The 27,925-nt window shown below is 35.8% G+C and overlaps 1 long non-coding RNA gene across 1 annotated transcript in view; it reads right to left on the bottom strand.

Moving 5' to 3' along the window:
* The window catches only part of LOC141582861 (uncharacterized), a 294,061-nt gene that overhangs the window by 137,721 nt on the left and 128,415 nt on the right, over positions 1–27,925 (bottom strand). Inside the window, exon 3 of the long non-coding RNA XR_012515767.1 lies at positions 5,834–5,967. This is a non-coding gene — a long non-coding RNA (uncharacterized LOC141582861). The remainder of the gene's footprint in view (positions 1–5,833; positions 5,968–27,925) is intronic.

Genomic DNA, 27,925 nt, shown 5'->3' with positions numbered 1-27,925 from the left:
TAAGGGTTTCATGAAAAGTTTAGAAATTACATTGAAAACGAGTTCCATAAAACTGTTAATATGTCCCTCATCAAAAATAAAAAAGCTTTGATCTGTGAAAAATCCTGTTAAGAGAACGTAAAGACAGGCATGCCATATACCCAACAAAGGACTGGTATCTAGAATACATAAAACACTCTCAAAACTCAATGGTTAAAAAATAGGCAATCTAATTAGAAAATGGGCAAAAGAATAGAATTTGTACTTTGTCAAAGAGAATATGTGAATGGCAAATAAACACATGAAAAAAATGTTTAAAATCATTTGCCGTCAGTGAAACGCAAATTAAAGCCACAATTAAATAGCAGTACATGCTGATTAAAATGGATAAAATAAAAAATACCTATAACATCAAATGCTTAAAAGTAAGCAGACGAACTGCATTTCTCATACATTACTGATGGAAATGCAACATTTTAAAGTTATTTGGAAAACAGTTTTGCAGTTTCTTTTAAAGTTCAATATATATTTACTGTACAACCTGGCAACTGTACTCCCAGGAGTGAAATTTAACCTGGAATAATGAAGCCATATTACATTACTTTCTTTTGGCTGCTATAACAAATTATCACAAACTCAGTGGCTTAAAAAACCAGATTATCTTACAGTTCTGCAGAGGAGAATAGGAATGTAAAATCAGGTTCACTGGGTTGAAATCAAAGTGTTGGTAAAACTGTATTTTTACCAGAAGCTTTATTGGAGAATCTGTTCTTCTGGCATTACTTGGTTTGTAGCAATGTCACTCCACTATCCGCCTCCATGATCATATTACCTACTCCTCTTCTTTCTGGGGCATTTTTTGCTGTGCTTCCCTTTCATAAGTATGCTTGTGATTAGATTTAGGGCCTCCTATAGTAATTCAGGACAATCTTCCCATCTCAAGGTACTGAACTTAATCACATCAGCAAAGTATGTTTTGCCATATAAGGTATCATATTTAGTGGTTCTGGGGATTAAAACATAGATACCTTTGGAGACCATTATTCAGCCTGCCACACTTATGTTCACACAAACTCTTGAATATGAAAGTTTATGGCAGTTCTATTCACAATACACCAAAGTGGAAACAATACAAGTGTCCTTCAAGGGATAACAATTAATAAACTGTGGTATATTCACACAATTAAAAACTACTCAGTAATAAAAGAAATTAAACTACTGATTCCACGATAGTTAGCATTATCAAAGACATTATGCAAAGTGAAAGAAGCCAGTCTCAAAATATATGATATTGTCTGTTTCCATTTATATAACATCATTGGAAAGGCAAGACTACATGACAGAGACTACATTAGTGGTTTTTCCAGGGGTTAGAGGTTTGGGGAAGGTGTGACTCTAAAGTGTTAGTGTTAGTGCTAAGAAGTATTGGGAGTGATGGAACTATTTTATATCCTGATTGTGGCAATTTTTACATGTGTCTATATGTGTGTTAAAATTCATAAACTAAGCATGAAAATAAGTTAATTTGACTGTTAATTTGAACGAATTTGGGCAGCAAGAATTTCTTCACAGAAACAGTGTGTACCAAGCACTAGAGGTTAAAGAGACTGTCACATATATGTAACTTAGTTAATGCTTTAATTCTGACTGACAGAGGCAGAGAGCACAGGGATGTGGATGGAAAGAGAAGGAAAATGCTGGGATTTCAGTGGCTTTTTAATAATCATGGGATCAAGAGTGCAGAACATTGATATTAAATTGTGCCTGACAAATCTAATGACTGACAATAATAAATTAATATTCTCATCTCTCATGCTGATTGCCTTCAATTACTGAAAGCTGGAGTCTGTAATAGGACAACCTGTGCTACACTGCCACCACCACCACCGCTGCAAACATTTGCAAGGAGACTGGTACCCCTGTGCCTACCAGCACCCCAACTCAATGAATGTGCACCTCACTGTGCTGTCACTGCTGCTGGCACATGTGAATGAGCATGGATGCTACCACCCCAGAATGAAAAAGTGCTTTATCAGGTGCCACCCATCACAGTGTTGTGACCAGCAGTCCGAGAACACTTCGGTCCCTTTAATGCAGAAGCTTCACAACCTTGAGAGGTCAAAGAACAAAGCCAGGTGCCCAAGAATAGAGAATAGAGATCATTCTCAGCAAACTGACACAAGAACAGAAATCAAACACTGCATGGTATCGCTCATAGGCGGGTGTTGAACAATTAGAACACGGGGACACAGGGAGGGGAATATCACATACTGCAGTCAGTTGCGGGGGACTAGGGGAGGCACAGTGGGTGGTGGGGAGGGTAGGGAGGGATAACATAGGGAGAAGTGCCAGATATAGGTGATGGGGGGAGGAAGGCAGCAAACCACATTACCATGTATGTACCTATGCAACAATCCTGCATGATCTGCACATGTACCCCAGAACCCAAAGTACAATTTTTAAAAAAATAATAGAGAATAGAGAGTCCAGAAATAACTCTGCACACCTAACCTGTACACAGCTGATCTTCCATAAAGTCACCAAAAACAAGCATTGTGGAAAGGACACCCCATTCAATAAATGATGCTGGGATAACTGGCTAGCCATATGCAGAAGGTTGAAACTAAACCTATTCCTTAATCCATATATAAAAATCAACTCAAGATGGATTAAAGACTTATATGCAAAACCTAAAACTAAAATACCCTGGAAATAACATTCTAGACATGGCAAAGATTTCACAATGAAGATGCCAAAGGCAATTGAAACAAAACCAAAAATTGACAAATGGAACATAAACTAAAAACCTTCTGTACAGAATTTAAAAAACTAGTAGCAGAGCACAACTACAGTATGGGGAAAACATTTGCAAACTATGTATATGACCAAAGTCTAATATCCAAAATGTATATGGAACTTAAACCAATTTACAAGCAAAAAACAAGCAACCCCATTAAAAAGCGGACAAAGGACATGAACAGATACTTTTTAAAAGAAGACATTCATGCAGCCAACAAGCATATGAAATAAAGCTTAACATCACTGCTCATTACAGTAATGCAAATCAAAACCACAATGAGATATCATCTTACACCAGCCATAATGGGTACTGTTAAAAATTCAATGAATAACAGGTGCTGGTGAGGTTCTGTAGAAAAGGGAACACTTACACACTATTTGTGGAAATATAAATTAGTCCAACCATTGTAGAAAGCAGTGTGGTTGTTCCTCAAAGACCTCAAGACAGAAATACCATTCAACCCAGCAATCTCATTACTGAGTATATGCCCAAAGGAATAGAAATCATGTTATTATAAAGGCACATGCACATAAATGTTCTCTGCAGCACTATTCACAACAGCAAGCACATGGAATCAACCTAGGTGCCCATCAACAGTGGATTGGATAAAATAAAAAGTATGGTACATATACACCATGGAATGCTATGCAGCCAAAGAAAATAATGAGATCATGTCCTTCTCAATAATGTGAATGGAGTTGGAGGCCTTATCTTAAGCAGATAACCATAGGAAAATAAGACCAAATACTGCATGTTTTCACTAATAAGTGGGAGCTAAACATTGAGTACATATGGACACAAAGAAAGGAACAACAGATACTGAGACCTACTTTAGAATGGAGGGTGGGAAGAGGATAAGGATATAAAAAATTACCTATGGGATACTATGGTGATTACCTGGATAATGAAATAATCTATACACCAAACTGCTGCAATATGCCATTTACCTATATATCACACCTGCACATATACCCCTGAACCTAAAATAAAAGTTAAAATTAATATATGATGGCAGCTGTCTTAGAAACTGAAATTGATATTGTGCTCCATACTCAATGAAAGTTGGGTTTATGTATTAGTTAGGATTAAGAAAAAAAATGGTGATATTGAGCCTGCCTAAAGAGCAATAATTTTCTAATAGAATTAAATTACTAGCATTTTACTTCATTCTGTTTACTCATGAATGATCTACTTACAGAAATGTGTTTTCTGTCTCTATCATCACAGAATATAGGGAATCACTCAATGTGTCCTCTTTATGGACTCATATTTCTCAATATTTTCTCATTCAGCCTGCCTCCCCATGAGTCTGTTGTCTACTACTTAAATGATTTCCTTATTTGCTACTTAGGATAAATTTTATAGTATTACACATGGATTTGAATAAAATTTTGAAAAATAAATGATGATATGAATGTATTAGAATGAATTATTAATAGATCATGGAAAGTTTTTGTGCCTTGTAGTGGTAAGGAGCAATTGCACAGGATAGAAAAATAAAATAGGTCATTTTGCACATATTCTTTTGATATCATATGTAGGTATTGCACAAACCAAGGCTTTGCCATCAGTTTATTTGGTTACATATTTCTTCCACATATAGCATGCTTTAGTTATATTGAGCTATAGCTTAAAATTAAATGTTAATTTAGAATTCTATATAAGTTTCTTTTTGATGTTATTGTACCAGTTTCTCAAAAATAATTCTGATTGGGGGAAAAATCTTTTTGGTGGTTTTTTATATTGATTACTATCTTAAAATACCAGAGTATGTTGAAAATATTTGTATTATTTTGAGTTGCTTCTGACATTTTTCCATACATTATTAGAAATCAGTTTTTATTTGACATTTCTATTAAATCATTTTGGTGCTACCAGTCAAGATATATTCCCATTTCTTGATTATCATGTGCAAGGTACAATTTAAACAAAGTATAATATAACATATAAATATAAAATACAATCTCTCCATTTTAATAGCTTACAGTCTAATTAAGGAGACAAAACAAGTATGCCTATGCATACATTTATACACCTAAATGAAGATCAATAGCAAAAGAAAGGTAGTGGCAAAGCACAGACCTCAGAATTGGAAGAATAAAGTCTCATATTTGGCTCTGCCTCTTGTGTGACCATGAATCAGTTACTTAACCCTATCAGGTGTCTGGTTGTTTTATCCTTAATATAGGAATAAGAATGCACAGTGATATTGTCATTATGATATTTAGTAAATTGTTCAAACAATAGGCAACAGATGTTTGGGGAAGCTGGCTGAGTGGGAAAATATTGAGGTACTATAGGTCCATGAACAGGACTTTTTACTCCATTTACCTAAAGTGATTCTCTTGATTCTGAGAAGATAGTGGCATAAAACACATTTATTTCCTTAGGTCCATCATTCATGAGTAAACAGACAGAGAAATTACATGGAATAATGTGTATGAAAACATAAAGAGTCTCATACCCAAACAGATGTCCTTTCATTCTACTCAAATGTAACATCAAGACAATGACTGCAACCATTTAATGGACTTCAGTTCAGATATTCTTTTATAGTACTTGAAGTTATCATGCTATTCTGGAAAGATTATAGGTTTTGAAGTCAGATCTTTTGGATTTTGAATCATTACTTGAACAATAAATGACTGAATAATACAGTGTAAGTGATAATCTAATTCTTAATTTTATCATTTTCAATGAGGATATCATTATGCATTTACCTCAGAGAGACATTGCGAGAATTAAAATATTATTTAAAACATGTGGTGTCTAATACCTGGTAGAACATATTTTAATTAAAGTGCACTCTCTTCTTAGTACTTCACAAGGACCACAGAAGTCTCAGTTGGGAAGTGTGAAATCCATCCTTTGAAACAGATCATGAAAAATTACTAAGTTTATCTGTGTATGTTAGAGTGTGTGTGTGTAATTATAAATTGGTTTATAGCAAATCACAAGAACACAAAGGCATAACTATGATGCCCTTTGTTGTTAGCCAACAATGCCTCCTCATTAACAAAGAGAGGGAATGGGTAGAGTGGTGCTTGTGCTTACCCAAATCTTATTATTCCATTATACTGGCAGCTACTATGGCAGACAGACCGATGAAGAAAGAGAAAGTCACCAGTGAAAAGGAGCCATTGGATGGTCCTTCTTGTCCTCTCCCAAGTCACAGTGTTTCCTGCAATCTGTTTTCAAGAATATTTAAATGTCAGTGGTTTATTGTAATTCTGATTTATTATTTTGTCATTTTGAGTGAAACTCAAATTATTTGTTATTGTTTCTAAGTGTATCCTTCCTTCCACTCTTTAGAGACTGTAAATGTTTCTAAATGTTTTTCTTGTAAGAAAACGGACCAAATACCAATGACTTGGGTTATATTGTATTTGTTATGCATGCTTTTTGGCATGCACCTGCCTGTTAAAGAGAAAGAGCCAAGCATCACTTTATTGGATTTACTAATGTTTGGGCTGCCATGGCTTTAATTTGACTTATTTATTGAGCATTCAAAATGTGTTAGGCAGCATAAAGAACACACAGAACTGATGATTTGGATATTAAGAATTTTATGCCCCCCCCAAAAAGGAAGTCTATTAACTCAAATATAGAATACATCCAATTCTGCAATTACTTGCAAAATCTTGATTGGGGAATTCATTTAGCTAGCTTTATATTTAGAAAGTATTTTTTATGTCTTTCTAGTTTAAAATTGTGTTGCTTCAAACAGCATTTCAAGACACTGTAGTGTGCTGATGTTCACATATATGAAGTTATTACTCCTATCTTGCAACTTAATCAACAAATATCTAATGAAGTCCAAAATATTTGGCAGATACAAAAGACCCTGAGCAAAATAAGCACTCAGAGAATAAAGCTATATTCATTCTGTATTAGTGTTGGAAAATTTATTAGGTTAGGATAATGAACACCATAAGAATAATGAGGCTCATTGGGGAGTTGAAGGAGGAGGGGTAAATTTGAAGTTGTCAGAAGAAACTATTCAAGGTTATACTGCAGCCTGATGCATAGGAATGTGAAAGGTTGTCCATTTCTACTCTACCAATCTCAATTGAGCACCGAGAGTATCTTAGGTCCTCTGCAAAGTGCTGGAGATATAATAGTGAAGACAGACATATTCTTTCTGTTTTGAGACATTCACAGTCTAGCGGCACAGACAGACTGGGAAATGTAATTATTCCTTTGTTCATCAGATTTATTGAGTTCTCTTTTCAGACACTATTCCTGGGGATGGAAAGACAGTGAATAAATGACACAAAAATTTCTGCCATCATGACCGCATTATAATTTAGACAGACTAATACGAAGGAGTATGTGTGGTGTTTAGACATATCATCCATATTTGTATCTATATTTATGTAGATATAATTTTATGTATAATATAAAGAAGAGGAAGGGCATGTGCTGTTTCCATAAGAAGGCAGAAGAAGGCCTCAGTAGTATGGTGACATTGCAGCGATTCATCTGAAGACATACTTATTCTATGCAAATATGAAAAAGTAAGCAATGTAAATATGAGTGTGAGGTGAAACAGTATTCAAAACAGAGGGATTTGAAAATTTAAATATTTTAAAGAACATGGGCATTTTGTCTGTTGCAGATTAGCAAAAAGTCAATAGGGCTGGCCAGGGAGCTTATAGGAAGATAATATAGGGCATCTCCCATATCTTGTTTATTTTTGCATAATTCCATGAAATGATTGACAAGATAAGAAGTGGACAAAAGAGAAATTGACTGAAGTTTGGGGCAATGGAGAATGAATACCATACTATAGAAATATATAGATTCGATACCTAGTAAACCCTAAATATTTGAGAAAAAAGCTCTTGGAACTGATAAACTACTTCAGTAAAGTTTCAGGATATGAAATCAATGTATATAAAAACCAGTAACATTTCTATACGTCTATAATGTTTAAGCTAGAGACCACATCAAAAATGCAATCCCATTTACAATAGCCATGAAAAATACCTAGGAATATCTAACGAAGGAAGCAAATGATCTCTGTAAGAACTACAAATACTGCTCAAAGAAATCATAGATGACACAAACAAATTTTAAAAATTCCATGCTCATGAATTGGAAGAATCAATATAGTTAAAGTTGCCATGCTGCCCTATTAGAACTTTGACAGGAATGCTATTCCTATCAAACTACTAATTATTTGCAGAAGCAAAAAAAAATATGTTCCAAAATTCATATAGGACAGAAAAAGAGCATGAATAGCTAAAGCAATCCTAAGCAAAAAGGACAAATCCTGAGGCAACTCATTACCTGACTTCAAACTATATTATAAGACTACTATAACCAAAAGAACATAACTACTGTTTTAAAAACAGACAAGAACAGACAAAAATAAACCAATGGAACAGAAGAGAGAACCCAGAAATCAAGCTGCCATTAGCCATTTTATCTTCAACAAAACCAACAAAAATAAGTGATAAGGATAGGACAGTTTTTTAAATAAATGGTACTGGGATAGTTGGCTAGCCATATTCAGATGAATAAAATTGGAACCCTACCAGTCACCATATAAAAAATTAACTCAAGGTGGATTAAAGATTTAAATGTAAAACCTCAAACTACAATAATCCTTGAAGAAAACATAGGAAACACCATTCTGGACATTGGCTTTGGGAAGAATTTATGACTAAGTCCTCAGGAATTGCAACAAAATAATAAATTGACAAGTGGAACCTAGTTAAACTAAAGAGCTTCTGCACAGCAAAAGAAACTAGCAACAGAGTAAGCTGACACCCTACAGAATGGGAGAAAATATTCACAAACTATGCATCTGACAAAGGTCTAATACCCAGAATCTATAAAGAACAACTCAACAAATAAGAAACAAATAGACCCATTAAAAATGAACAAAGGACATGAACAGACACTCCTCAGAAAAGACATACAAGTGCCCAACAAACATATGAAGAAATGTTCACACCAGTAATCATCAGAGAAATGCTAATGAAAACCTCAATACGATACCACCTCTGAGGCCTCTGTTCTGTTCCATTGGTCTATATCTCTGTTTTGGTACCAGTACCATGCTGTTTTGATTACTGTAGCCTTGTAGTATGGCGGGGGGGACAGCGTCGGGGTGGGGAGGTTGGAGAGGGATAACATGGGGAGAAATGCCAGATATAGGTGATGGGGGTAATGGAGGCAGCAAACCACGTTGCCATGTTTGTGCCTATGCGACAATCCTGTATGATCTGTACATGGATCCCAGACCTAAAGCACAATAATTTAAAAAAAAAGATACCACGTCACACTAGTCAGAATGGCTATTATTTAAAAGTAAAAAAATAGTAAATCCTGTGAAGGCTGTGGAAAAAAGGGAATGCTTATACAATGTTTGTGGGAAAGTAAATTAATTCAACACTACAGAAAGCAGTTTGGAGATCTCTCAAAGAACTTAGAACTACCATTTGACCCAGGAATCTTATCACTGAATATATATCCAAAAGAAAACAGGTCATACTACCAAAAAGACACATGCACTCACATGTTCTTTTCAGCACTATTCACCATTGCAAAGACATGGAATCAACTTAGGTGCCCCAAAATGGTGGGTTGCATAAAGAAAATGTGGCAAAAATATACCATGGATTACTATGCAGCCATAAAAAATAATAAAATCACTTTTTTTTTTTCAGCAACAAGGATACAGCTGGAGGCCATTATCACAAGTGAATTAACATAAGAACAGAAAGCGAAATACAGCATACTCTCACTTATAAGTGGGAGCTAAACATTGGGTACCCATGGACATAAAGATGGAAACAATAGACACTGAGGACTACTAGATGTGGGAGGGAGGAAAAAGGCAAGGGTTGAAAAACTGTTGGTTACTATGCTCGGTACCTGGGTGACAGAAAAATCTGCATCCCAATCCTCAGCATCACCTAATATATCCAGGAAAGAAACCTGCAAATGCACACCTGGAATCTAATTAGAAAGCCTAAGAATAAACCGAAAGTAAGCTAAGAGAGGTGTGCACAAATGCACTCTGTTTGGTGTCATGTTGAGAGGCTCTGGGGATTAGGAACTGCTTCATAGAGGAGATAACCTTTGAACACCTTGAGAGATGTAAATGTGCTTTAGGCTTCTTATCTGCCATCTAGCTACCGTGTGTTACCTCATTTTGTCATTTCTAAAATAGGACTAACATTAAAAATCCTGTCTAGCATGGTCTTCTTTTAAAGTTCTTGTTGTAAGTGACAATTTATAATTGAATATATTTATGGGGTACAAAGTGATGTTTTGCTTTATGAATAGAATGTGGAATAATTAAGCTAGTTAACATATCCATTGCCTCAAATAGTTAACGTATTTATGTAGTGAGAACATTTGAAATGTACTCTCATCAATTTGAAAATGTACAATACTCTATTATTAACTATATTAAGTATCCTGTGCAATCGATCTCAAAAACGTATTTATCCTGTCTAACTGAGATTTTGAACCCTTTGACCATCATCTTCCCTTTCCCCTCACCGTCCAGCCTCTATAACAACCATTCTACTCTCTGCTTCAATAAGTTCAACTACTTTAGATTTTACAAATAAGTGAGAACAGGTAGTATTTGTCTTTTTGTGCCTGGCTTATTTCACTTAGCATAATGTTCTCCAGGTTTATTCATGTTGTCACAAATAACAGATTTTTCTCATTTTTAAAGGCTAAATAATATTCCATTGTGTATATATACCACATACTCCCTATCCATTAGTCTTTTGATGGACACTTAGGTTGATTTCATAATTTGACTACTCTAAATAGTGCTGAAATGAACATAGTTGTGCAGGTATCACCTCAACAAAATGTTTTCAAACTTTTTGGGCAAATACTCGAAAGTGAGATTGCTTGATCATATGGTACTTCAATTAGTACTTTTTTGAGGAATCTCCATGAATTTTTCCATAAAAGCTGTCCAAATTTATATCCTCATCAAAAGTGTACAATGGTTTTTCTCCACATTCTCGTCAACACTTATCTTTTAACTTTTTGATAGTATCCATTCTGGCACACATAAGTTGAAAGTTCATTGTGGTTTTAATGTGATTTTTAAATGATCAGCAATATTGAGCATTTGGCTCATATATCTGTTGGCCATTTGTATGTCTCCTTTTGAGAAATGTCTATGTAGGTCCCTTGCTTGATTTTAAATGAATATTTTGTTTTCTTGCTATTGAGCTGTTTGAATTCCTTATACATATTGGATATTAACCCTTTATCAGGTAAATGGCTTGCATATATTTCCTCCCTCTATCTCAAACAATTTGTAGATCCTTCTTCTATTTTTCTCATGCCAGACTTTTTCTTCTTAATTTTCCCCATGCTACATTTTTTCCTACCCTGTTTAGGAGATTCTATCCCTTTATTTCTCTCCTTATATTACTTTCCTACTTCTTCTGCATTATTATTTTATGGTTTTTGCTCTTTATCCTTAAAATGGCTTTTGTTATGGTTCCTGGGGCAGCTGCTCCTGAAGCTTGTAGTACATGTCATAGCAGGAGTCAACCTGACCAATTTGCCTGCTCGAAGAATATTTTTTGCTATAGTAAAGAAATAAGAAAGATGAGCTGAAAAGTATGGTGATGAGAGTGATGCGTAAGGAGTCAGGAAGTCTGGCTTATAGCATTCATATGCTGGGTAAACTTTGGTAAGTCCCTAGCCTCACGTAGGTCTCAGGTTTACCTATTTATACAACAAAAGTGGTAAACTATATAATGTCTAAGAGCTCCAATGTGATGGATTCTGAACATGTTATCTTAATTTGAAACACAGAGAATTCTTTTGTGTGGCGGGGGATAGAGGATAGTAGGACTTGAGCTAGTGATTGACCGCTTGGAATAAATTAGCTCTCTTGTTTCCTAGCACATTGCATCATGTTTCTATTCTTAGAGTCTCTAATGAATGCTTGAAAGTACAGATTGGAGACCCTGCTTCCCAAAATAACTTTCTACTGGGTCAGCATATAGTGTCTGCACTCTGAAAATAATTGACTGTATTGTGAGCTGAAAAACTCTGAATAAACTTTTTGTTTCCAAAACATGCAGTTGGCAGGTTTCCTAGGATATGATGAAAGGGGATAAAGAGCTTCCAGATTGCTTAGGAAAAATGGCCCAGGAGTTTGACAGTCCACTAAGCTCTAGATTGGTCAAAATCAAATATCATTGATTCTACCCTCAACTTTATCAAAGATTAGGGAACCTCCTTCTCTAAAGCAAACCATTCTGTAGCGACTGCAATAAAAATAATTTCGAGAGAATTTGGAATTGCTTTCAGCAAATTAGATTGTGAAATGAAAACAAGTACTTACTGACCTAATTTCTCTAACATATGCTTCATGAACATGTATTTTAAATGCTACAAATAATAACATGTGCAAGAGTATATGCAGCAAGGACTTATAACCAGGGAGTCTGAGTCAAGGTCTAAGCTGGATGTTTGAAATTGCAGAACTGATTACAATAATCTTTTATACCCCTGAATTCTTTTCCCTGGCATAGCTAAACCAGAAATCTTGAGATCTTTCCAAATCCCAAACTCTCAACCTCTCTGCATCTGTATCAAAACTCCTTTAAATTCTCCCTGCTACTGTCAAAGTAGCACTTTATAACTATCTACGGCCAACCCCTCAACTGTGTTTTGGATTTCATATCCTCTCACCCTGTTGAAGAAATCACTCCTGTAATAAATGTTTTCTTCTCTCTCGTATATCAAACATTCCTCCCTTTCTACTACATCATTCCCATCAGAAATAAAAATAGAAAAAAGAACAATTTTTTAAAAAAGTATCTTTTCTATTATTAGAAGCAAAAATAAAAATGTATTTTACTCTGTATCACCTTCCAGCTACAGCCAAATTTCTCATTTGCCTTTTACAAAAAAGCAATACTTTTCAAAGACACCTTTTTATCTCAAATCTTTTAGCTCCTGTTTAGAAGGCCCACTCCATTCTTTCAAAAACATTTTTAATTTATCTTGGCTTCCAAGATGCCACTTTCGTCTGTATATTTTTTATATTACTGGGCACATTGTTTCAGGCTTCTTTCATTATCTGCTTGCTTCTTCTCTGCATGATCTCTTAAAAACTAGAGTACCTGCAATCTGCCACTGGCCCTCTACCAACCAACACTCTTACCTAACCAATCTCAATCTATTACACAGCTCTACACATGCCCCAAGTGCAGATCTCTCCCTTCAGCTTTAGACTCATATGTGAAACCGTCTAATCAATATCTCTACTTGAATGTTCAGTAGGCATCTGTATTTGTACGTTTTCATGCTGCTGATAAAGACATACCAGAGACTGGGAAGAAAATGAGGTTTAATTGGACTTACAGTTCCACATGGCTGGGGAGGTCTTAGAATCATTGCAGGAGGTGAAAGGCACTTCTTACATGGTGCCGGCAAGGGAAAGTAAGGAGGATGCAAAAGCAGAAACTCCAAATAAAGCTATCAGATCTCAAGAGACTTATTCACTAACACGAGAACAGTATGGGGGAAACTGCTCGCATGATTCAAATTATCTCCCACTGGGTCCCTCCCACAACATGTGGGAATTATGGGAGTACAATTCAAAATGAGATTTGGGTGGAGACACAGAGCCAAACCATATCAGCATCTCAAACCTAAAATTTGTAAACAGGACTCTATTCCTACCCCACAGGCAACCTGGTTCCTCACAGACTTTTTCTTTACACTATCATCCACCCATCTTTTCAGTTCAAATACCTAGTTGTATCATCATCTCTTCTAACTTCCCCAATCCCCACATCCAATCCAGCAGTAAATCCAGTAGGCTCTACCTCCAAAATATTTCCTGAAATCAACCTTTTACCATGCTCTATACTACAAACCTGGTTCAGATCACCATCATCTCTCTCCTGTACCCTTGCAATAGCTTCTGAATTGATTTACCTGCTTCTCCCCTTACCCTATTTTGGCCAGTTTGCCACAAAGCAGACAGGATGATTATTTCAGAAATCAGTCAGATCATGTCATTCTCCTGCAAAAAACACTCCTTTGTGTTTTCATTACCCTTAGAATAAAATCTAGACTTCTTACCATGGCCTTCATTTGGCAGTAGGATCTGGCCTCTGACCACCACTTTTATCTCATCTTCCACCCTCCTGTCTACTGTCCTTGGACTACATCATATTATTTTTCCTGAAACATGCTAAGCTTGCTGCTACACTAAGATTTTGTACTCATTCCCTTTCATATTTGTCATCTATTTTTATCATTATTAAACCCAATATATGTGGAGGTAGAACTGTAATTTGCATATGAGATTTGATGAGATCAATCTACAGACTTTGCAGCTGCAGGACAAAGGATGCACACAGTGAGACTTGGAAAGAAAATCAAATATATTAAGCTGCCAATTCACTCAAAAATAATCCCCTAATAGTCTTTTATGAAGAGAAGCTTGTTGAATTATATATTACTCTTACTTCTCTATCATATAATTACTTTAGAGAAGAATTTTGTACTGTAATTAAAAACATGGTAAATCATATTTATAAAAATACTTTTCCTGCCATTATGACACTTACGTTTGTTTTTATTCAGTAGAAATACTGTAATATAATTGACTTTTTGTTCAATCCTTGATTTTCTTAAAAATGAAAACAAGATAAAAAAGTAAAAATTATAAAAAAGTAGAATATTTCTATAGTTTTTAGAAACTTCCATTTAACAAAGCTTTTTATTGAATATTTCTGGGTTAGGACTGATAGGCATAAAACCTGATTTGATTGCTTTGCAAAATCCATTTACCAAGAATAACTTTTTTTGTTATCAGAATTGATTAAATCTAGCTGTTCATTTGTGATGACACAATTAGGCAAGGAATGAGCCTGTCTGTGTGACTAAATTGGGACCACTGCAATCAATGCATCCAGTGACCTTTCTTAATTATTTTACCCTGAACAATAACCTGAATTGAATTTTAGAAAGAGCTTACAATCTAAGACCAGTTGTTTTTAAAGACTCCTTTAAGAAAGCTACAGTATCAGTCAAGATTAGTTCATCTAGCATTATGCTGCTGTAACATTCAATCAGTCAACAACCTTATGATGAGATTTAGCCAGGAGAATTTGCAGGACTATACTTAGGATCAGCAATGAAAATTGATTCATTAGCATATGAGCCATACATTATTGATTTTTGCTTAGAAAAAAAGCATCAGTTGTAAAATCAGTTTATTTGAGTAGTCTAAATATAATTTCCTTTTCTGAATGAAGGAAAATTTCCAAGAGTATTTATACATCTCCTGTTCTTTTAAATGTTCTTCACATACTAAGACATATTGTCTGTTACACACCTAATTTTGTCATAATGAAAATTATTGTTACAAAAAAACTACTTTTTATAAACATATATTTTTATGCATATAAAGGCAAATATGCACCCTGAGACAAATTTTTTGAAATGTGTTTCCGGCTTTTGGGGTTGGCATGGGTATCCTGAAACAGGCCTTTTCTATTGATTATCATCCAGGTGCAGGCTTGGTAGGTTTAGATCTTGCTAACAATGTGTTCCAGTATGGGAAAGTTGAGGTTGGAGTGGAAGGAACACAAACTCTCAAGAAGTTACATACATTTTTTTTTTCCCCAAGCAATTCTTGCAACAAGAATTTATGAAGTGACACTGGTCTTGACAGAGTAAGAATGGAATGAAAATAAGTCAGAGTGTGAGTTTAAAGAAAGTTGAAATCATATAATGGTGTATCCAACTTAAAAATTGTTATGGGAATAAGGAACATATTCTTGTCAGTACAGTTGTTTTTTAACAATATTTCAAAAATAACAGAATTTTGGTTTTTAAAAAATATACTTTGTTGCAATGCCTAGTTCTCTTATAAGATACACACCTCTTAAAAATGGCTTTTTAAAATTGTACTTTAAGTTCCAGGATACATGTGCAGAACATGCAGGTTTGTTAGATAAGTATACATGTGCCATGGTGGTTTGCTGTACATACTGATCCACCCTCTAAGTTTCCTCCCCTTGCCCTCCACCCCCAACAAGCCCTGGTGTTTGTTGGTCCCCCTCCATTTCCATGTGTTCTCATTGTTCAGCTCCCACTTATGAGTGAGAACATGCAGTTTGGTTTTCTGTTCCTGTGTTAGTTTGCTGAGAATGATGGCTTCCACCTTTATCCATGTCCCTGCAAAGGACATGATCTCATTCCTTTTTATGGTTGCATACTATTCCATCATGTATATGAATGGAATAGATTTTCTTTATCCAGTCTATCACTGATGGACATTTGGATTGGTTGTATGACTTTGATATTGTAAATAGTGTTGCAATAAACAGAGGCGTGCATATGTCTTTATAGTAGAATGATTTATATTCCTTTGGGTATATACCCAGAAATGGGATTGCTGGGTCAAATGGTATTTCTGATTCCAGATCCTTGAGGAGTCACCATACTGTCTTCCACAAAAGTTGAACTAATTAACATTACCACCAACAGTGTAAAAGCATTCCTATTTCTCCAGAGCCTTGCCAGCATCTATTGTTTCTTGGCTTTTTAATAATTGCCATTCTGACTGGCATGAGATGTTATCTCATTGTGGTTTTGATTTGCATTTCTCTAATGATCAGTGATGTTGAGCTTTTTTTCATGTTTGTAGGCTGCGTAAATGTGTTCTTTTGAGAAGTGTCAGTACATATCTTTTGCTTACTTTTTGATGGGGTTGTTTTTTGTCTTGTAAATATGTCTAAGTTCCTTGTAAATTATGAATATTAGATCTTTATCAGATGGGTAGATTGCAAAATTTGTCTCCCATTCTGTAGGCGGTCTGTTCACTCTAATGATGGTTTCTTTTGCTATGCAGAAGCACTTTCGTTTAATTCGATCCCATTTATCAGTTTTGGCTTTGTTTGCAGTTGCTTTTGTAATTTTTGTCATGAAGTCTTTGTCCAGGCCTATGTCCTGAATGTCTATTGTCTAGGTTTTCTTCTAGGGTTTTTATGGTTTTGGATTTTACATTTAAGTCTTTAATTCATCTCGAGTTAATTTTTGTGCAAGATGTAAGGAAGGGGTCCAGTTTTCTGCATATGGCGAGTCAGTTTTTCTAGCACCATTTATTGAACAGGAGATCCTTTCCCCATTTGTCAGGTTTGTAGAAGATCAGATGGTTGCAGATGTGTGGTGTTATTTCTGAGGTCTCTGTTCTGTTCCATTGGTCTATATGTCTGTTTTGGTACCAGTACCATGCTGTTTTGGTGACTGTAGTCTTGTAGTACAGGTCGAAGTCATGTAGCATGATGCCTCCAGCTTTGTTATTTTTGCTTAGGATTGTCTTGGCTATACATGGTCTTTTTTGATTCCATATGAAATTTGAAGTAGTGAAATAGTCTTATCTATATGCATTTTCTTCTGTATTTTGTACCTGAGTCCTCTTATCAACACTTCTTTTAATATCTCTCCAAACGATACTTTCTGCAAATCTTAATCTTTTTATAGAACTAACAAATGCCTAATTTAATACTTGCATAATTCCTGTTTTCAATTGCCATCTTTATCCTAGGCTTACTAAATATGTTTTTAATGTTTTAATTTTGATGGTGCTAAGTTCTAATTAGTCTTTTGAATATGTTAGAATGTGTTTAAAGTGATAGGATGGAAGAAGTAATATGTCAACCTTTATCCAAATAAGTTTCTTAAAAAAGAAATGCATCTTTAGAAGGTGTAACTTTTATAACAAAAACAGTTTACCCCCAGAAGGTCTGCTGTCTGGCTAAAGTCCTAGCAGTTCCGTCAGTCATTTTGACTGTCAAATTTATTTGGTGACTTCTTGGTGAGACCACCTGCTGTCTAAATCCTGGTTACTCTGCATACCTCAGCTCCCAAATACTTTAAATTGCATTAATTGGAAGGCCCTTTTAAAAAAGTATTTTTTCTTTTTAAATTACTGACTGTCTTTTAATTGAGCAGTCTTATAGGTTACGCCTTTCTTTCCGAGTTGTTACAGATTTCAATCATGTGGCCTTATTCATTTATTTTAAATTTATTTTTATTATTTACATGTATTCAGCAAAATCCACTATTCTTGGTATACCTCTCTATGAATTTTGTAAAATACATAAAGTCACACAGAACAATTCTATCTTGCTAAAATATTGCTTTGTGTTGCCTTTTTGGAAGACAAACCTCACCTCTACCCCTAAAGCCTGGTAATCACTCATCCCTACAGGTCACCTTCTCGATAATGTCATATAAACTGAATCATAAAGTATTACCTTATCTCACTTTGAGGTTTCATCTTGTTCTTTGTATTAGCAGTTCATGTCTTTTTTCTTGCTGAATAGTATTCAATAGCATGGATGTATTACAGTTTATTCTTTTATCAGTTGATGAACATTGCAGTTTACACTTTTTGCCTATTATGAATAATACTGCTGTCATTCATGCAAATTACTTTTTGTGGATGTATGTTTTTATTTATTTTGGGTGGATACTCACATTTGAATTTCTGGGACATATGATTATAATAGGTTTAGCATTTGATCAACTGAGAAACAATGAAAATGGCTGAACCATTTTGTATTCCTATCAACCAGAAATGTATGAGTCCTAGTTGCTTTACACCATTAACACTTACATTATTTTACACACTTACACACATATGTGTATCTATATACAAGCACGTTGCATGTATATATACTTATATATAATTATTGAATATATATGTACATATATTTTATTTTAATTTATCTATTGATTTCCTGGCTATATCTCTTCACGTTATTGTTAATTTTTAGTATTTGCTCAAGGGATTAGAATACACATACTTACCATTCACAGTCAACTTAACATTTAGCAACTTCCAGTGAAAAATAGGCCTTTTAACCACATATTTTTATGTTCCCTCTTTAAGTTATAGTTGTCATATTTACTGCATCTACATACAATGAAAACTTCACTACATAATATTTTTAGCTTTCAACAGTGATAATTTTTTTAATAATTTAAGAGGAGAAAAGTATTATATTTTTCCATATATTGGCAATTTCTGTTATATTTATTCAGATATTGGCCATTTCTGCAAAGTCAATGGGCGGTTCTTGAGTCAGTGTTGCTTATCAGAGGATTTATGTGTCTAACAACACTGGGCCTGAGTATTTTTGCTGCATTCAGTCATAGGCTGCAAGCAGCACATGGAAAGTGTGGCATGAATATAAAGAATTTTATAGCATGGCAGCTGGGGATTTTGTTCAATTATGTTTACTGCACTCAGAGATTTGAGAGGCAAGTTTTTAAGCACATCGCAGTAGGATTTTTGTAGATAGCTCTCAATAGGGTCTTGCTTTTATATGTAGTCTATCAGTGTTTTCCTTTTACTTGTGTTTAGACAATTCCCTTTCAATGTAATTTTTGATAGAGTTAAGTTTAATTCTACCATCTAAGTATATGTTTTCTACTTGTTTCAAATATTGTTTGTTCCTCCTTTCCTTTATTGTTGCCTATAGCACCAGAGCATATATATATGCCATATATATATATATATAGTGTTATGTAAGATTGTTACATTGGTATACTTCCAATGTAAGGATCTCCTTAAATCCCTTGTCTTTGTCATGAATTTAAAATCTACATATGTTAAATCCCAAGATATATTATTATTTTTACTTTCTATAGTCAATTATTTTTAAAATAAACTTTAATTTAACATTTTTTAAATGAGGAAAGAATTCTGAATATCTTCGCACATATTTATTAGTTCTGTTGCTCTAATCTTTTTCTGTTGATGCAGGGTTTTCTGTGGAATCCTGTGTTCTCACTTGAAGAATTTTCTTTCACATATTTAGTATTACATATTTTCTGGATAAATTCATTTTTGTCTCTCTGAGAAGTCTTATTTGTCTTGATATCAAAAGGATTTTCTTTCTGTATATTGAATTCTAGGTTGCATTTTTTGTATCAGTAATTTATAGATGTCATATCATCTATTGGCTTGCATAGTTTCTGGTGAGAAGTGAATGTTCATTTTTACCTTCATTCCTTTGTATGCAAGCTATTATTTTCCTACCTTTGGCTGCTTGATAATTTTTCTCTATCATTGGTTTTCAACTATTTTATTACAACGTATCTTGATGTGTTTTGTTGTTGCTGTTATTGCTTACAGTCTTTTATGTTTGTTAAATTTCGTGGGTCTATGGGTTAATAGTTTTCATGAAATTAAGAAAAATAAATCATTTTCTTCAAATATCTTTTCTGTCTTCTCTAATTTTATATTTAATATAATAACACATATGTTAAATCTGCTTTATAGCATCCTATGAATTGCTAAGATTCTGATTTTTGAAGTCCTTTTTCTTTCCCAAGTGCAGTTTGGAGAGTTGTCTATTGTTGATCTTTGTCTTTTATTTGGTAGTAACAAAACTGCTTTTAAGCCATCTTGTATACATTTTGTTTCAGATACTGTATTCTTGATCTTTACAATTTCTTTTTGTTTCCATTTTAAACCTCCCATTTATCTCTCCATGGTGTGCATGAGTTCCTTCAAATATTTGAACATATACATAATGATTATTTAAAAATCTTTGCTTTTTAAAACCATATTTTTTGTCATTTCTTAATGTTTCCATTCACTGCTTTCTCCCCTGGTTATGTATTTCTTTTACTACTTTGCATGGCTAATAATGTCTGATTGAATTCTGAACATTTTATACTGTTAAATATCAGAATCCCACTGTTTATCTTTAAGAAACAAACAAAACTTCGTTTTATCAGACAAATAATTTTCAGATCAATTTTGTTAGGGTGAATCTAAAGTTTCCATTTCTTCAAGTCTAGTTTCACTTCTACTAAAATGTCATTTTCCAGAAGTTGCCTGAATGCTCCAGTTTTTCCACAAAGTATCTCCTCTTTGGCTGGTTAGAATTTAAATGACTTCCAACTCTGTTGTATACTGTAGGAATAGTTCAGCTTACAGCTCTCCAGAAGTGCTTTGCCCAGCATCATGACGCTTCAGCTTACACATGCACATTTTAGTATTCAGCAATGTTCTCAGCAAAACTGTGAAGATTTTTCAAATTCATTCTCTCTGTAGTGCAAGAACCTTGTCTCCTGCTCCATTTCTCATAAGTTCCATATGCATCTGCTTTTTCAGTCTTTAATATCTGTGTTTCCAACTGACAAAGATTATTATGTTCTGCTTCTTGTCTTCCATTCTGTGCCACAGTCTGAAAGTACCTCTGATATGATTCGGCTGTGTCCCCACCCAAATCTCATCTTGAATTGTAACTCCCAGAATTCCCTTGTGTCATGGGAGGAACTTGCTGGAAGATGATTAAATTATGGGGATGGGTCTTTCCTGTGCTGTTCTCATGATAGTGAATGAGTCTCACAAGATCTGACGGTTTTAAAAACAGGAGTTTCCCTGCACAAGAACTTGCAGAAATTTGCCTAAGTAACGAGGAGGCAAATGTTAATCCCCAAAACAATGGGGGAAATGTCTCCAGAGCATGATAGAGATTTTTGCTGCTACTCCTCCCATCAAAAGCCCAGAGGTATAGGAGGAAGAAATCGTTTTGTGGGCCTGGCCCAGGGTCCCTCTACTGTGTACAGTCTAGGAATTTGGTGCCCTGCATTCCAGCCACTCCAGCTGTGACTAAAAGGGGTCAAGGTACAACTCAGCCTTTTGCTTCAGAGAATGGAAGTTCCAAACCTTGGCAGCTTCCACATGGTGTTGAGCCTGTGGGTGCACAGAAGTCAAAAACTGAGGTTTGGTAACCTCCACCAAGATTTCAGGGGATATATGGAAACACCTGGATGCCCAGGTGGAAGTGTGCTGCAGGGGCAGGGCCTTCATAGAGAAGCTCTACTAGGGTAGTGCAGAAAGAAAATGTGGAGTTGGAGCCTCCACACAGAGTCCCTATGCAGGCCCTGCCTAGGAGAGCTGTGAGAAGAGGGTAACCATCCTCCAGACCTTAGAATGGTATGTCCACTGACAGCCTGCACTGTGTGACTGGAAAAACCACAGAGACTCAGCATGAGCCTGTGGCCAGGAGGGTGGATATACTCTGCAAAGCCACAGGGGGAGATCTGCCCAAGGCTGTGGAAGCCCACCTTTTGCATCAGCGCATCCTGAATGTGAGACATGGGGTCAAAGGAAATCATTTTGAAGCTTTAAGATTTGACTGCCTTCCTGGATTTCAGACTTGCATGTGGCCTGTAGCATCCTTGTTTTAGCCAATTTCTCCCATTTGGAAATGGCTGTATTTAGCCAATATCTGTACCCCCATTGTATCAAGGAAGTAACTACCTTGCTTGTGATTTTACAGGCTCATAGGCAGAAGGAACTTGCCTTGTCTCAGATGATACTTTGGATTATGGAATTTTGAATTAATGTTGAAATGAGTTAAGACTTTGAGGGAATGTTGGGAAGGCATGATTGGTTTTGAAATGTTAGGACATGAGATTTGGAAGGGGTAAGGGCAGAATGATTATGATTTGACTGTGTCCCCACCCAAATCTCATCTTGAATTGTAACTCCCAGAATTCCCATGTGTCACGGGAGGGACCCGGTGGGAGATGATTAAATTATGGGGCGGGTGTTTCCTGTGCTGTTCTCATGATAGTGAATGAGTCTCACTAGATCTGATGGCTTTAAAAACAGGAGCTTCTTTGCACAAGCTCTCTTTTTGCCTGCCACAATCCACATAAGATGTGACTTGCTCCTCCTTGCCCTCTGCCATGATTGTGAGGCCTCCCCAGCCATGTGGAACTGTAAGTTCATTAATCTCTTTCTTTTGTAAATTGCACAGTCTCTGGTATGTCTTTATCAGCAGCATGAAAATGGACTAATGCAACCTCCAAACAAAATGTTGAGGCAGTTGTATACCTCACCATATTTATTTCTCTTAGGCCCTAGGTCAAAGTCCTCTATTGTCTATTATCTAATATCTGAAATAGCCATTTTATATTTCATCCTTTATCTTAAGTTTTCTAGTTGTTTATGGCAGGATGTCAAATCTGAAATCAGTCATTTCACCTGGGCTGGGATGTGAAGTCTAATACTGACATTTTAAACAATTTTCAAATTTTTTATTCTTATTCTTTTTCATTGTAAAATAAATATGCTCCATAGGAAAAGTACAGATGAATAAAGAAATTTAAATCACCCAAAGATAACTAGAACATAATGCTAATCCTTTTCTAGTTTATTTCTATGTCAGAACTCAGTGTAGTTAGATTATATGCAGAACTGTTTTACTCAGTGTTAATCCTGCAATTGGCTACCCACCTGCCTACCAGAGACACATGTTTTTACAACAGTGAAGGGATTTTTCTGAAGGAAGTGTCTCCCTGTGGTCTTTATTGCCATGACAAACGAGGGAGGGATTGTGGGAGAGATAATTTTTGTCAGGGGCAACTTGTCCTACTGTTTCTGTGTTTTTTAAAAGCTCTTCTATGCCCTGTCATTTCTCTTATATGGAATTGCTCACTGATTTTTATCTTAAAATCTGGAGGTGCAATGTATTCAATAATAGACTGTAGGAGAAGTATATCCTCTGTCACCTCTGTATATCTATTGGAATCAAGAATGTAGAATAGAATTATTCAATAATATATATCAAATTGCATGAAGGCATTATGCTCCCTTAAAAGAGAAAACTATTATGTTTCCTCAGATGACTTGTATCAGCAGTTCCTAAATATGGATACAGATAATATTCACTAAGGAGGTAAATTTCTGCTCCCAACCCTCACCCCTTGCCTGAAAAATTCTGAGTAAGATACAAACATCTCTCAGATTTTCAAGTCAGATTACAGTCAACTGAAATTAATTTTAAGACTTGAAGATCAAAGTCACATTTAGTGTAATTTTCAAAGAAAGTTATCAAACTGAATAGGGGTGACAATAGTAATATTTATACTGTCGTAGGTGACTATATAAGCCAGATCAATACTTCAAGAGGCAAATTTAACAGTGAGGTTTTATATAAATTTGGTGTAGATTTTGAAGCTGCCAGTACAAAATGTGAGGTCTTAAAGTACATGTACCAGACAGAATACAATATTCTTTATCTAAATTAATTATGAATAAATGCTCAGGATCAAATGTAATTTTTTTCCACAATACCTAACGTACAAGAACTGTTACGTTTCTTTGTTTTTTGAAATCAAATCAAATGTGGCTCTAAGAACTCTACTTGCCAAATACGGTGAACAGTTTATTGAATCTCTAATTTTGTTCATGTCTTTCTCCTCATTTGGTTGTATCAGGAATGAACAGCACAGGGAAGTAGATTAGAGGCCTTTCTGGTCATCATTCCATTGTCACTGGTGAGGATGTTGCCTAAACTTAAATGCTCTGCTTTTAAAGGTAGGTGGTGCTATTGGTGCTATAGTTCCTCTAAGTCAGAATGATCTGAAGGACCCTTAGAATTTAGCACATGGTCGTTGGTGTCACACAGGCAGGTATACTCATTTCAATACACAAATACTTCTGGGATGTTTCACCGAATTTGGGCACAAGTCTCAACCACTTTATCAGCTCACTTTTCTTGTCTCCACTCCTAAAAGATTCACCTTCCCCTCTCAGTCTCCTGTTAAGCCATGTCTCTAAAGAAAGAAAAGGAAAGACTCTACCCAGTTTCCATTTGGGATGATCCACATTATTTGCTCTCAATGGGACCTAGACCTTTGAAAGCATGTGTCATTATGCTTATGTGTCATTAATATGTGTCATTATTATGAAAATACCATAATAAATGTATTTGTTGTTACATTGTCATTCATTTATTTAATATTTACTAGAGATGTCCTATATGCTAGGCACTGTGTTATAAAATGCCTGTCCTGATATTTATAAGGACTGCCATTTGCTTAATATACTCCCTTCTAATTTTAGAACTTCAGAGAGATCATTTTGTAACTATACCAGCTTTCTTTAATACCTCTGCTTTACCCCTGCTATTATGATTATTTATGATTACAGTACTGGCGTGTTCAATAGTAGCTTCAGAATTGCTATAACATGGGCTTAAGTAGAGGATGGCTAGGACATTTGTCTCCAACTACGTTGGCATGACAATCTCAGTGCTTTTTCTAAGACTGCAGATGTGTTTAGGGCGGCTTGGGAAGTGGCTGATAGAGAAGGGCAGCAGTAAAACCTATTTATCATTCATTGCTTAGTGATGCCACTGCTTTACCAAAATTCTTGACTCACTTTTTTTCCTGATTCTAAAATCATGAAATTATACTGATGTCTTTTTTTTCTGTCAGAAATAAAATGAATCAAAACAATATGGCACTTCCCAAAGTGTATTATTAATAGTCTTAATTCCATTGTATGCCAATTGCTATTGATATACTGTAATAATATTGTGAAGCTAAATAAGTTAAGAAACATCAGATTAAATGAAAGAAAGAAAAAAATGAAGGTAAGGTTCTTAGAGCCTTTAGTACACATAAGAATGTCATGTGTATTTTGAATCTTCAAGAGGAGAAAACAGTATGAGGGGTCTCACTCCCATATATTTTTTTTTCCCGAGACACAGTCTTGCTCTGTTGCCCAGGCTGGAGTGCAGTGGCACAATATCAGCTCACTGCAACCTCTGTCTCCCGGGTTCAAGCAATTCTCCTGCCTCAGCCTCCCAAGCAGCTGGGATTACAGGTGTGTGCCACCATGCCCTGCTAATTTTGTATTTTTAGTTGAGATGAGGTTTCAACATGTTGGCCAGGCTGGTCTTGAATTCCTAATCTCAAGTGATCTGCCCGCCTTGGCCCCCCAAAGTGCTATAAGGAGTGAGCCACCAGGCCCAGCCTTACTCTCATATTTAATCACATAACTCATTTTGCAAGGAGAATCTCTTAGCGCTTATATTTCATAAAACTTTCTTTGGGAAATGCTGGTCATGGATGTATTAATTATTAGTATTAGTGTTCTATTCTTGACTTTAATAAGCCCGAGAGAACATGAATTTTTTCTCTGATGGTTTATGGATTTCCCCAGGCCCTCTATTTTGTTCAGAATTAAGTCCAGAATAGTAGCAAGTCCCCTAGCTGCACCTAGATCTGTTTTGGAGGCGAATTTCTTAGCACATCAAGTACAAACCTTGTCAGATATTCTGATCTTGGCTGACTTGTACTTCCAATTGTTTTCCAGAAAAGTGAAAGGTTATAACTGAAATATATTTAATTTCTGGGTAAGTTTTGGAATCTGGGTCAGGAAGGCATCATCTGCACCTGCCAGCTGGTCTGTGCTAACCCTTATCCCAGTGTTTCCTAAACTCTAGCTGTCAATTCATGTAGCAGAATCACAAAAATATTTCACAGAACAAATCATGTGCAGAGAAAATGCAACTGTTTTATTTTCTCTATCTAGCTTGGTCTTTCTCTAAAGCTCTCTCCCCACTTTCTGGTGGGGAAAATAATTTTTAGACTTTTTTGCTTAAACCTCATTGAAATATAATAATTTAGAGTTATTTTCAACTGATGCCCAGTCCCTTTAAGGAAACAAAATTCTCATCATCTCAGATTCCCATTATTTCACACCTCTACTTCAGCTTATTTTTAAAATGATATCTGGGTAAGATGTGTGTGTGTGTGTGTGTGTGTGTGTGTGTGTGTGTGCGCGCGCGCATGTGCTATGATTTCATGTGTCTAATATAGGGACCAGGACAGTAGAGTCCTTTGCTCTTGTTACATGGTGATATATCTGGTCCACCTTGGTGATAACTCTGGCAGCTGCTTGTTCCGCTGGCATTTATGCTGAAGGCTACCTATAGCCTGCACCTTGCTGTCTCTTGACTTGTTCGAGGCCTGAAAATCCTCTTTGGCAGGCTCAGTTGGCTAAATATTACTCAGCTTTCCCTGGGTAGAAACCCTTTAAAGTCTCTGTCATGTCTTCTGCCTAGTGTAGTTTGCTCCCATATCCATGGTGGTGGGGTTAACTTGTTGTACCATAATGGTCCCCATGGCAGGCCCCTTCAGTGTGCATGCCACATACAAATCAAGGAAAGTTTGGAGACAACTCAGAGTCTCCATTTGCCTGCCCACACTGCATGGCCAAGTGTGTTTTGGTGCAGGTAGCTCCTCGTTGAATGCCTACTGGAGTACCACATTGGAAGTGAGGGCAAGAGATCCTCTTTATGCTCAGTGTTCCTCTTCTTAGTTGGGAGGCATGTCTGACTGCTGTGCCCTTGTCTTTTACACCTCTTCTTTATGTCTTATTTCCCCTATGTCATATACATTTTCCAGACTCCAGCTAATCCAGGAAATATTTTATACCCTGAAAAAATATTAATTGAATCCGAAAGGTTAAAAAATGAAAGCAAGGAACTTAAAAGTTCTCATTTTAAACTATCAGTTTGGTTTATAAAGATACTGGCTCACAGTGCTAAAAGCAATGTGATATATTCTTGGTTTGTTCCTTCTACAACAAATCTTTACCTCCTTCTAGGAAAATGGATGCTTCAGGCCACTTAAGAAAAAAGCCTTATTCTCAGAAAGGCAAGTGAAAGAAAAATCCACAATACTTTAAAGAATCACCATGATTATACTTAACCATCTTCCCATTATCTCTTAGTCATACAAATTACAGTTGTTCAGTAATTTTCTTTATACTCTCCCCCTTTTAAGCTTATTTTCCAAGAAAACATATCAAGCCCAGGTAAAGAGCGTTCCTGAATTGTTCCTCAAGCCAACATTCTCCTTAACTGCATTTAAGTGAACTGAAAGCTGGGGCTCCTCAGAACCCAGCAACAGGCAATAGAAACACATTTGCCATCTTGGAAGAAGTATGTGCCACCACCAACTTATTCACCTGTGCTTTTAGCTCTCTCTGCTCAACTGTTTCTTCATTCCTTTCTCCTTTCCTGCTCCACAACAAATGGCTATGAATGCCCCTGCCCCAAGTGTTAATCATGGCCAGCTTCCTGGCCCTGATCAAGGAACAATTGCTCCTGGATTGTGCTGCTGGATTTGTTTGGGGAGAGAATTATCTACACATTATTAAAATCTTTTTGCATTTGATATTAGGATTTTTTTCATACCCTTGGAATCTATATATATTGATACCACTTCTCTCATTTCACCATTTCATGAATGCTCTCCTGGTGAGTGCCACAAAAATATCAAGTGTAGAGAGAA

Source organism: Saimiri boliviensis, chromosome X, assembly GCF_048565385.1.
Source record: "Saimiri boliviensis isolate mSaiBol1 chromosome X, mSaiBol1.pri, whole genome shotgun sequence".
Classification (NCBI taxonomy): domain Eukaryota; kingdom Metazoa; phylum Chordata; class Mammalia; order Primates; family Cebidae; genus Saimiri; species Saimiri boliviensis.
This window is presented reverse-complemented; position numbering and strand designations above follow the sequence as displayed.